This window comes from Varanus komodoensis, unplaced genomic scaffold (genome assembly GCF_004798865.1).
Source record: "Varanus komodoensis strain SLA01 unplaced genomic scaffold, ASM479886v1 scaffold7_3, whole genome shotgun sequence".
In the NCBI taxonomy this organism is placed as follows: domain Eukaryota; kingdom Metazoa; phylum Chordata; class Lepidosauria; order Squamata; family Varanidae; genus Varanus; species Varanus komodoensis.
The window spans coordinates 12580590-12593777 of NW_025336480.1; the positions used below are offsets into that span (position 1 = coordinate 12580590).

At 43.2% G+C, this 13188-nt stretch overlaps 1 long non-coding RNA gene across 1 annotated transcript in view; it reads right to left on the reverse strand.

The window, feature by feature from the left end:
- LOC123035962 overlaps nucleotides 1-13188 on the reverse strand; it is a 42734-nt gene that overhangs the window by 813 nt on the left and 28733 nt on the right. The window lies entirely within an intron of this gene.

Here is a 13188-nt window from a genome sequence, read left to right on the forward strand (position 1 = left end):
GTTTCATCACTTCTTTTAAATGTGCTATGCGGTTAATTCTGGATCAGTATTCAGCTTTGGACACAGGAAAAGAAAATAAATGCTAAAAAGGCTCTCGGCATAGAGTGGCAGACAAAAGATTACTCACTCTGGGCAATGCCCAGTAGAGCTATTACAAGAGCACTTGCCATGCTTCTGGAAGCATTTTCTTTCCCAAGTAAAAGCTTGAAATTCTAATATTAACAACAGCAGCAGCAGCAGCAAGCTGACCTGCTCACCGGGGACACAAAAATGGCATGTGCGCCACAAATACCAGTTTTACAGTGAAGAACTCTCTGATAATACACTGCTTACTTAGGTTATTTTTTTCACATTTGCTTCTTTTTGTCCTTAAGGAATTTGCTGCACCTGACCAATGCTTCCGCTTCCTGAGCCAAATCAACATCACTGCCTTGATGAGGAATTTATTTCACACACATGGAACCTGCACTGAAGAAATGCTACAAAACTTCCTGTTTGTGAACAGTAATTACAGATGGACTATGGACTCAGTTGAAGAGTTTCAAGCATGCACCCACAGAATTCTGATCCAAATCTTCATCTGAAATCTTTCATTCTGCAGCCAAAGGGAACTTTACAATGGGTATGGCTGCCCGGCAATGACCACAAGTTACGTACTGCTGAGGCAAGAGTGCAACCAGTGGAACCAGCTGCCTAGAGAGCTGGTGGGCTCTCCCACACTAGAGACATTCAGAAAGAAACTGGACAGCCATCTGAGTGGGATGGTGTAAATTGGTGTCTTGCAACAGCAGGGAATTGGACTCGAAGGCCTTCATGGGCCCTCCCAATTCTACTATTTTATGACTGTATGAACCTGTTTTGTCTGGGCTAAGCCACTGAGGTCACAGTCTAGATCTACTGTATCTGTATGAGATAAATTATGGCCCATTTGCTTGAAGAATCCAAAAAAGTACCACTTCTATGTGCTTAAACGGTCTTCTCACTCCTTGTCTTCATATGACTGAATACTACATACACTGGAGACAAGAAGGGATGTAATCACTTCCTTAAGATTTCCAGCACTTAGCTAACACAAATGTAGTTTTGATTCCCCCAACACACACGTCCTTCAGTATGACACAGTGCTGTTGTCCTCTCTGTTTATTTTTGATAGAGCATGGTCTATTTCACTGAATGAGATAGCAAATGCAAGACGAGTGTGCCTTCAAGTAAAACGAATAGAAGCACTGCACATCAGCAGTCCATTTGGCCCTTCCACAGGTCCCCAAGTCTGACTTCTCGAGTCTAGTTTGACTCCTGACAGCAAAAGGCCAGCAGATGACTAGCAGGTGCAGAATCAGAGCAGATCACTTCTGTTAGGATCTAGCCTAGCTGTTTCTTGAAGGAAGCTTGAGCATAACAGAAGCAAGTCTGCAGGCCAAACCAAAACGAGTTTCGTGCTTGGACTGCAGCCACTCCAAGTATCAGGATACAAGTGGAGAGTAAACGCTAAACTGCATCAGTTTGGTTGGGAGCAGCATCTGATGAGGTGAGATGAGAAAGGACCATGGTTAGGATTCAGACTCAGAGAAGGGATATATAGTACATGATTGGAAGGCCTGGCAAAGGAAGGTGAGACAGAAGAAGGTGAAGGACAAGCTGGATGGCCAGTTTGCTTTTTGCATTCCACTGTAGACAAGCCAGACCATACCTTGTTCTTTCTCTGTTTTTGGTACTGCAAAGAGTGACCAAGCCAAGTGCTTTGGATGAAATAACCATGAAAATGCTGTAGGATGTTATGATAAGCATGTCAGCACAGCTCCACTACATCACAAATACATTGTAAAGGATAGTTGGGAATTCCGTTCTGTTTGCATTTGAAGACAACTTAACTACACATGAACCAGAATGTTGCAGTCAAGTCTGTCAATTAAAATGTGCACAAAATGTGTTTTAGGAAAAGTTTTGCCAAAAATGTGAGTTTTAAAGAAAAAAATGTTTACAAGATCTCTATATACTATGGGGAAAGGCATATATTTTTAATGGGGCATACAAAAATGCATATATTAATAGAAATGCACATGAAAACATGTATAAAGTTGCATTGATATTTTACAACAAAACCAGCAAATTGAGGTGGAAATGGGTTGGAATGAACTTCACAGTGGAAATTCAACCAACTGAATGAACGTGAACTTGAGAAATTTGCCCTTATGTCTACATGAACTCTATTGGGAGACTGACAGATACCTCCCCTTTGGTATTACTGGATGCCTCAGTAGACTTTGGTATCATGAACCACAGTAGTGTTTTGCACGATTTAAAGGATCTGTCAGGAATGTCAGGATGCCCATCCTCATTTTCTGGGCAGAACAACAGAGGGTGGTAGCTGAAGTTGCTGTTTCAGGATTGGTGTTACCACCAGATGGAGCTTGATGAATAAAGGAAGTAATGCCATGAGATCATTGGGTCTGGGGCCCACTTCCCTAGGGGCCCATCTCCCCTGCATCAGTTGTGGTCAGGACATCCAGCTGTTATCTGTATGCCACTGTAATGTTGTGCCACATTGGAAGGCTGGCAGGCAGGAATAGGGCCTTTGGGGTGAGGAGGGCTTCTTAATTCCATTTGCAAAAGTGGTAAGCTTCTTCTTAATCTTCTGGCTATACATTTTAGTTAGTGTTTTTGCATGCTTTAATTTCAGGGGGATGTAATACATATTTGATATAAGCTGCTTTGATCACTGGGGAAAACACTGTGAAATATTTTAACTGAATAAATAAATTAATGAGGAATTGATCCAGGATCTTTGATTGCCATGGTCAACTGTTAAGCTGGAGACACTTTCAGGTTTATCCCCAATCATAAGATGTCAGCCAGGGGTGACATGGCTCTTGCCAGGAGCACACATGTCACTATAGGTGTCTGTTAAAGAAATAAATGTGCATGTCTCCTCCGAAGAATTGAGTGGAATTACAGGGAACCACTCTGACAAGAAGTCATTATCATGTAGAACTGTGCGGGGGTAAATCTCGATTAAATTAACTTTTTTGCGTATTTCTGTCACCCAACATTAACTGAAGCATTTGAGAATGCACATTCAAAGTAGGTTGGTTTTTTTCCTGCCGGTCACCTTTGCTGAATTGGAAACCAACATATAGAAGCCTTCAGCTTTATCTAGCATGCTTCCAAACAGTGGGCTTCTAGCACTAGCTATGAAAATGGCCCTGTGCAACAATTCTGGTTTGTTTGGGGGTTTTGTTTTGCTCTAATGCATTTTCCACAGTAAGGAAAGAGATTGATGAAGCAGAAGAAAAACATGGGATGGCTACAAGTTAAATAAATGCCAGTGTCTGTATTCCCCCATAAAACATTGTGCTGGCTGGAACAATCTCCTGACCTACATTCACGTGTGGTTTGGTGGCACAAAGTAACTCAGCAATGGGCTCCACACTTGGTGGGGGGAGCCCACGTATGAAGAGACAACATGATAGAAAAATATGTATGAATATCACGGAGATCGTGATCTGCCTTTGCTCTTTCAAATTTCCTGCTGCTGATTTGGGGCATAGCCCAGTCAAAGTTAAGCACTTTGATTTCAGCCCTTGTAGGTCAATAGGCACTCTCTGTATGCTGCCTTCTATGCCTCAGTCGCTGAGGATCAGATCTCTTTCTTCTATTTCTGCAGCAAAGTATTGTGGTTTAATGTGATCAGCACAGCCCGCCCAGAGCTTTATCTCTTGAAATGCACGTTATCATGCCATAAAAGCAATGAGCAACACCATATGCTCCTTTTGTGGTTACCTTTCTGCAACATCTTCATAACTACATACTATAAACTCAGGCAAACTGTTTTAAACCGGGCAAAATGTCGCATTCATGGTTTCTATCCATGAAGCACTTTATTTCCATGTGGTTTTCCTTTCCCAAGTTTCACCTCTTCCATTAGCTCAGATGGTGATCTTGGGCAATCTTCTTTCTTTACGTTTCTCTACATGAGGCATATAAGCTGGTACTTTACCAAGGTTTCTTCCATTTTCATTTGTGGAGGAAGAACACCTTTTACGTGAGATTTTCCCCCTGAGGATTTTCCTCTCTGCCTTGCTTTATGTTCCATTACACAGCACAAGGTAGTGAAATAGTATGCAGCAGAATTGTGAAAATAGACTAGGTTTCTGTAGTAAGTAATTTCTCATTTATACAAGATTTTTGTCACTCAAAAGACAAAGCCACAGAAATGTCTGGAAAACTTGGGAGAGGCCCTGGTTAGGACCCCCATAAAATTCTGTGCTTGAGGTAGGGCAACAGGACACTAAAACCACCCTGCCTTGTTCTATGTCTTCTTCCACCAATGCTGAGATTCAAGAAAGTAGAAGTACTTTTTCAGTTGCATAATTAACTTTATAGGGTTTGTCCAGGATTTCTTTAGTATTGAGAGAAAACCTATTATAACAAAACATATGACAAGGTTTTCTACCTACACTGGAAAGCTCCCATGCATTCCAGCCCTGGTACTGGTATACTCAGGAACTGATGAGGCACTGAACAAAAGAATGCAAGGAAATAAAGCTTAAGTAGGATCTGTAGGCAACTTTGTCAGGAAAGGCTGGGAAAGCAGGGACCTGCCAAGCTGGAAACTACCAACAGAAAAGAAGTGTAGAAAACAAAAAAAGGCCATCCAGGTAGTGATGCCGCAGGGCCAAACAAAATGTGGCATTAACTGCACAAATGCAATTAATATGGATACTTTTTGTTATGCATAAAAGCAGCTGACAGGAGAAGCCTAGGAAATGTGGAAAGCAGGGAGCAGTTTAACTCTTTCTTTCTCTGCCACAGTCCTGACAAAAATCTCCCTTCTGAACATTCACTTTTAATGGAAGCCTCTATTGATGGCTTTGGGCTTTCAAGATTCTAGGCCCTGCAGGGCTGAAGCTGGAAGGGAAGCAGGAGCTTCCAGGTTGATCTTTGGCACCTCATCTTTCAAACATCATCTGTTTTCTTAGCTGTGACTGCCAGCACACCGGAACATTCATGCTGGAGGGAGGGAAAGGAAGCACGGGGAAGCTCAGGATAAACCATGTCCTTACGTCTCATGTCCCCACTCTCTGCCTACTGGAATACCCCCTTTACCTCCTCACCAGTCAGTTTTCCAACCTGATGTGCTTTGGAAATACTCCTGACTTCAGAGGTGGTGGTGTGGATCTGACCCATCCTGTGGTGCTATTTTAGTCTTCTGTTCCTCCTAGAGCAACATACAAGCATGAATGAAACAATTCTTACCTAGCTATTTTGGGTTGTTTAAAAAAAAACAGAAAAGCAGACGTGACGGAGCATAGTGTGCAGTTCTCCTAACGCTGTTATTCAGACAAGAGCTGGGACAGGATCTGAAAGCATTATGGGCAAAGCACAGTCCACTGAAGCCAGTGAAGTGAGCAATCATGCCATTCTACCTGCTGAAAATGGATAAAGATACTTACTAGCTCTAAAGACATTCAAATATCTGTTTGCTAGAATTTGGTGGGACTTTTCAAAGCTGAGAAAGGAAGTAACTACTGTTAAGAGAACCATGCATTACTGCCACAGTGTGATTTCCAGGTGGGCACCAGGGACTCAGGGCAGCCCAAACAGACGAAATAATTGATTTGGCCTTTTAAAATACATTGTTCAAGGTTGGGAAAGCACCCTCAGGGAGAAGGGAAGGGGCATTGGGTGGGTGAGGAAGAGAGATGGGAGAGCCCGAAAATGTCTTGCCCTGGGAAATCTTCCTCCCTCTTCTGAAACATTCCATCTGGGGAAAATGCAAGGTGAGCGGAAGGGGAGGCAAAGTGTTCCCAGTGTTGGGCATTACTGGGCACTGCTGGGCATTACATGACTGAAACTCTCTCTGTTCTTGAGCTCGAGGGCATCGCCACAGGATCGCAGCCTTAAACTACTTTTGACAATAGGATGTACATTACCAAGAGAGTTTGATCTATTGGTCAGTGTAGAAAATGCATGCATGCATGCATGAGTTGGATCCAGCTTACTGAATGCGAGTTCTGTCTCCTTTTCTCCCCTCTGCAGCTTTTGTGGATGCTCCCCAAAACCCTTACACGGGTTTGGGGGTCTTTCAGGAAATCCACTAGAGGAGAACTGGATAGTATGAAGTGGGGGATTACAAGACAGGATGCATAAACCCTGTTCTGCAAGTGGTAACCTCTGCCTAAAGTAGGACAATGGTGGATTCAAATGAAATAAGATCATTATTCAAGGTAGTAAGACCACAGGATACAATCCAAACAAGACCACTATTTAATTAAAGGACATGATTTAAAAATAACCACTGGTAAGATCCAGGGAATGGATCCAGACTTAGTCATACTTAGAGCAGACCAATTGAAATTATTAGGATTTTATTTAGTTAATTTAATCCATGTAAGACTAAGTCTGGATCCAAACCAAAATTGTTACTAGACTGAACCATTCATGTGTTAAGGTTTACTACTATTAGGATAACAGTGGATCCTGTCTGAGGACTTAACATGGTGTAAACCATACACTCACGTGAACAAGAAATTCCTAAGAGACGGTGGGTGACTAGCTCCACCTCAGGTAAGCTGTTCAGTCTTGTAGATGGAAGGCATACATAGAAAAATAGGTGCGAATAGTACGAAAGCTGTACTATACTTTCAACAATTGTATGTATGACAAATATAACTGTATTGCATAAAGCAGCAAAGCAAACAGAAACCCACAATGGTGAATTTTGTCTTCAAGTTATTTTTCAGACTTTTTCTAGCATTTTTCGGACTTTTCCAGCATCCATTTTTTGCTAATTTAATTTTTTACTAATTTTTTTCTAATTTAATTATCTTTATAAAAATGGTAGATGTGATATATTACTAGTATAATCAGAAGACAAGTTCGACAACTTGTATAGCCTAGCAAATGCAGGATGAAAGGATATGCCTTTTTTAAAAGCAGCTGGAACCACTAAATTGCTCCAGATCTACCTCATTTTTAAAGCTAACCTTCTCCATCACTTATGCAATTGGACTGTCAACTAAAAACTTTGCACCTTGTCAATCTGATAACTGATCTCATTTTGATGTTCACACTACTTTTCCAAGACAAAATCTGATCCAAATTCCACAAGCCAGCACTTGTGGCCTTCATATATATTAATCTTCAAGGGTGCAGCTCTGCTAAATGGAATCATGAGCCAACAAGAGGTTTTTTGCTTGTGTTCCAAACAAAATCCCATGACGTTAAGGGTCTGTATTTTGGAATCAAGGGAAATGTCCCATCTTCATAATGTGATTGTACAAACGCAAGAGTTTCTCTGTATTGGGGTGAAAGTTTCAGCTGGAAGGTCTAGGAAAACAGCTTTACTTTCATTAAAAATTATTCACCGATCCTATAGTGATTTCATTCAAAAATGATTAATCGTTTGCGCTGAAAGATTTGTGAACTTCCCGTATGAAGAAAAACCACAAAACAGATGAGTCACTTTCATATATATTAGCACTCAAGTGTACTCTGATCCTAGAAGAGGTGAAATTAGTGGGCATTTATTATCAGTTCTGTGACCAGAATTTTCCCCCATTCCATGATAAAGGGAATTTTGCTAAAGTCTCAATTTAAAAGAGTCTCTCTAGCAATTTTACCAGCATCACTTGAAGTAGCACTTGGACTCCACAATGCTGTCCTGCGTGGTCTTCTGCTGTTTGGTTCTAGTGCAAGTCCAAGCACAATGCCATATCCGCGAGTTGAGAAATAAAATAATTACTTTTGTAAGTATACATATCTTGTATAATGTAACATTACATCTATTTTGAAATTGTTGATCATAATTATAACCTTCTCCCAATATTATCTTTTTAGAATAATACTGAAGCTTGCATGGGCAGAGAATCTGTAAGTGCATTATTTTTTCTTCAAAAATTATTTTTACTTAAGACTTATTTTCACTGCCAGGCTGACTTCTAATGTGTATTATATATTTATTTTTTTTCCTTTTCAGGCAAAACTAAGGCTTTCTACCAAATGGGTAAGGAAGTATTTAAGACACTTTAATGTGTGCATGTGTGTGTGTTTAGACTTAGAAGATTGAAATGCTTGATTTATACCACTTTATTTTTGTCCCTTAACTCTTTATTTAAAATGTACACAATAGTGAGAATGTTCTGCCTGTGAAGGGAATTATTGTCTGTCTTATCAAATATTATTAACAGGAAAAGAAGTAATTCCTGGGTTAGTTAACAATAAGTAAATGTTCAGCACTTTTTAAATCAAGCATTTATGTTATATATAAACATAAAATAACAGGCTTCAAGACCATAGATAATTTGCACCTTTTACTGGCATAGCATTAAATATACTTTACATAGAAGTGGAAGGCACCAAAGTACTGAAAGTGGACTAAACAAGCTTTGTTTTCCAGACCACTCTTGTGAAAGCAAAAACTTCAGAGTGGCTAACCAATTCTAAATTTTAAAAAATCATTACTGAGCCCCTTGAAATTTCAAGAAGGGGTTAAAGTAAGATCTGAAAATATTATAAATGTTGAGTTATTTGGGTTCTTCCACACAAGGGCCACCCAAAATGCCTTAGAAGCAACACATGGCCCAAAAATTTGTTGCTCAATAAAACATTCAGAGTGCTGCAATGTGAGACATACATAGATGTACATAAGCTAGAAATAGTGCAATCACTGGGTAATGTCCAGCAAAGTTGAGCAATTATTATCTCGGTGGTTCAGGGCACAATCTAATGGCTTCCCAATGTCATCTGAGAAGGCACAACTAATCAGAGCTGAGGTTGCAAGGTCCTGCAAAGCCTGAGCTCCCATCCTGCCCCCTGCCCCCACAGCTGGTGCAGAAAGAACCACAACAGCTTGTGGCAGCCGCGTTCCTAAGCTGAAAGCTGGGCCTCCAGATGAAAAGGGGCATGCTGGGACAGGAAGGAGGCTAGGGCTGACAGTTTCTGCCCTTCCCAATTGTTGCCCCATCCTCTTTCCCTCTTCCTCTCCGGTGCTTTATTTAGATCACTCATACTAGGCACTGGATTCAATAAGCATCCAAATTTGGATGCTTATATGCATCTTTCCCAGACGGCATTGGATCCCACCCGCAGTCTCTTTAAGGCTGGCATGGAGAGACTTCTGCCAGCTATCTCTCAGTGGCTGGAAAATCAACCTCGGAGAGCGGTACTGTACTGGGTAGGGAGTGGAGGAGAACAGAAAGGTCAGGATATGATTTCTCCTCTGCTGGTTCTCCTATAGTGCCACCTTCAATCCAGCAGAGCATAGTAATCTCAGAAGCCTTGGGGTTCTGGGGTTCCTTAATAATGTTTAACCCTGGCTCCTTTTGGGCATGATATCTAATCTGGCACATGTGATTAGAACTGGTTTTTGAGTTCAGTGCCTATTAACTATGTACAGAATTCTCACCTTACAGATGTGGACTTATTTTTAATGGGAGGAAGACTATCAATATATTTGACCGTGAACAAATCACAGAGTCCTTTCTTCTCTTAGGCATGGGTAGACGTCACACTTGAGGGATCTTCTTTGTTTTCACTTAGACTCCCAAATCAAACAATATGCAATACAGCACCTTGCAGTGGTGGCACTACCAGCTGAAAATGGTGCTTCAGAGGGTATAATCAACGATGAATTTAAGATATCAGGGATTGTAACAGCCCAACTTAGGGGGAGGGAAGAGAAACGTTATTCTCAGGGTTGGCATTTTTCATACTACATTTGGAATCTATTGCCCGATAAACAAAGAGCCCGAGATCCCAATTTGAAGATAGGAAGTGGGAACATTGAGATGAGATGAGATCTTAGTGCAGTATTAAGTGGATCCTAGCTTTCATGTGTGCTCTTCATTTTAGGGTATTAATCATCCAAAAGAGATATTTGCAACAGGATTTAGAAATATGAGTGCTCAACAGGACAGGAGAGATGGTTGTTTTACATCTTTACATATCTTGCCTTTTAAAACTTGCCATTTAAAATAAATCAAGCCAAGATCAAAATTGTTGAACCATGAGTTCCTCATTCTGCTTATTCAATAATAAGGAATAGCTTCCATTACAGGCCTGAAGGGGACATGCATGAATATATAAGATCCTATGTTAACAATAATGGCACAGTTTTATATTGCAAGGTATATGCTGAAGATTTCCAACCAAATAAGTATATATTGTTGGGAGTGAAAGGGACAATTGCTCTTGGCATGCATTTCAAAGACAGTCAGATTTGGGCTTGTCAGATGAGAAGGAGGGGCCCTGGGAACTGGCACCCCAGACTTTGAGATGGGAAAAGTGGAGGGACTTATTGCTAGGCCAACATCTCCAGGTGTTCAGGCAGATTCTGAAAATAGCCAGCATCTGCAACTGCCAAGGTGAGGCAGGAGCACCGGCCAAGTCTGGTACAACTCTTGATCCCATGACACGGTGTAGGGAGAGAAGTACTAACCAACTAGAAGGGTGCCTGCCTCCAAAAGAGCCCTCCCAGAGGGAAAGGGCTTAGGGGTACTCAAAAAGAAGGTTCTTGGTAGTTGCTAGGTTGGGTTCAACAAATTGCTTTGTGCATGCCCAGAGACTAATTTTGTGATGATTGTGCTTCCTGGATGTACTTTAAAGAGCTTTTGCAAAGGAACAGTCTGTTGCTTTGAATGCACAAAGGGAAACCTGTCTCCCAACATATATATGTCAAGTGTTAACAATAGTTTTAAGCCACTTTCTCATTTTTATTATTTATTTTATTTTTATTTATTTATTTATTAAAACATTTTTATGCCGCCCCATTCGCTGAAGCCTTGGGGCGGCTTACAACAATAAATAAAACCACATAAGTTAAAATATATATATAAAATAATCATAATAATTTAAAACACACAGTATAAAATAAGCCGCCCTGGCCAGATAAAATTCAGTACTATTAACATTTAAAATGTTGCTTAAATAAAAAGGTCTTTGCCTGGCGCCGAAAAACAAATAATGACGGCGCCAGGCGGACCTCTCTGGGGAGCGCATTCCATAACTTAGGCACCACCGCTGAGAAAGCCCTCCTCCGAGTAGCCACCCTCCTAATTTTTCTCACGGAGGGCTCCCGGAGAAGGGCCTCTCCCGCCGATCTCAGGGGGCAACTGGACATATATGGATGTAAGCGCTCCTTCAGGTAACCAGGACCCAAGCCGTTTAGGGCTTTATAGGTCATTACCAACACCCTGAATTGGACCCGGACTTCAATGGGGAGCCAGTGAAGCTGACGGAGAACTGGAGTCATGTGAACATAACGTCCAGTCCACGTCAGCAGCCTGGCAGCTCTATTCTGAACCAATTGAAGTATCCGGACCGTCTTCAAGGGTAGCCCCACGTAGAGCGCGTTACAGAAGTCAAGACGGGAAGTCACCAGCGCATGAGTCACTGTTGCAAGGCAGTTGTACTCCAGGTAGGGGCGCAGCTGATGAATCAGCCGAAGCTGGAGGAAAGCGCTCCTCGCTGCTGTTGTCACCTGAGCTTCGAGTGAAAGCTCCGGGTCGAGGAGCACTCCCAAGCTGCGGACCATGTCCCTAGGAGGGAGTGCAACCCCGTTCAGGACAAGGTTCAATTCACCTTCTCCGAAGCCCGAACTGCCAACCAACAGGACCTCCGTCTTGTCTGGACTGAGCTTCAGTTTATTGGCCCTCATCCAGCCCATTACCTCGGCCAGGCACCGGTTCAGTACAGCCACTGCCTCACCTGGATTGGTGGAAAACGAGAGGTAGAGCTGGGTATCATCAGCGTACTGATGGTTCCACAGCCCACACCTCCTGATGACTTCTCCCAGCAGTTTCATGTAGATGTTGAACAGCAAAGGGGACAAAATGGACCCCTGCGGTACTCCATGCAAAGCTGCCATGGTGCAGAGCCACAGTCCCCCAGCACCACCTTCTGGAATCGGTCGTTGAGATAGGAGCGGAACCACCGAAAGGCGGTGCCTCCGACCCCCAATCCCGCCAGCCTATCCAGAAGGATACCATGGTCGATGGTATCGAAAGCCGCTGAGAGGTCCAGGAGAACCAACAGGGACGCACTCCCCCTGTCCTTCTCCCTGCACAGGTCATCGTACAGGGCGACCAAGGCAGATTCAGTACCGTACCGGGTCTGAAGCTGGACTGAAATGGGTCCAGATAATCAGTTTCATCCAAGAGTGCTTGGAGTTGTCCCACCACCACTCGCTCTAACACCTTGCCCAGAAACGGGATGTTGGCCACTGGTCTATAATTAGTGGCCATCTCTGGATCCAGTGACGCCTTCTTCAGGACCGGTCGGACTACCGTCTCCTTTAAAGGGGCAGGCACCTGACCCTCCCTCAGAGAAGTGTTAACCACTTCCAAGATCCAGGTTCCAATCCCGTGCTTGGAGTTATTTATTAACCAAGACGGGCAAGGATCCAATAGGCAAGTGGTGGGACGTACTCGTCCAAGCACCTTGTCCACATCATCGGGCCGCAATAACTGAAATTCATCCAATAATTCTGGACCAGACGGTAGCGTTGGTGTCTCCCTTAAAACCTCTGAATCAATAGTGGAATCCAGCTTGTGACAAATCTGAGTGATTTTGTCCCTGAAATGCCCGGCAAAGTCATCACAGCGGGCCTTTGAGGGTGGAATCAGCTCTTCTTTCGGACCTGGATGAACCAGGCCTTGCACCACTCGAAAGAGCTCCGCCGGACGGCATTGTGAGGAGGCAATGGAAGCGGAGAAGAATCTCTTTTTCGCCGCCCTCACCGCCACAGCATACGCCCGATAGTGGGCTCTTAAGTGTGTTCGGTCAGATTCATCCCGTGATTTCCTCCACCTACGCTCTAGCCGTCTCCCAACCTGCTTCATCGCCCTCAATTCTGGGGTATACCAAGGGGAAGAGCGGGCTCTGCTCGGTGGGAGAGGACGCTTAGGAGCGATCGTGTCTACAGCCATGGTCATCTCCCCATTCCACAGTTCGACCAGAGCCTCGACAGGAGCACCCACCTTGTCAGCCGGAAACTCCCCCAGGGCCTTCAGGAATCCTTCCGGATCCATCCGGCTCCGGGGGCGGACCCACACAATTGGATCCGCACCCTTACAGAGGGAGAAGTCGCTATCGAGCACAAACCTCACTAGGAAGTGACCTGACCATGACAGGGGAGTCAAGCATAAATTCCTCACCCTCAGACCACCCTCTTCCTGCCCCGTCGAGAAA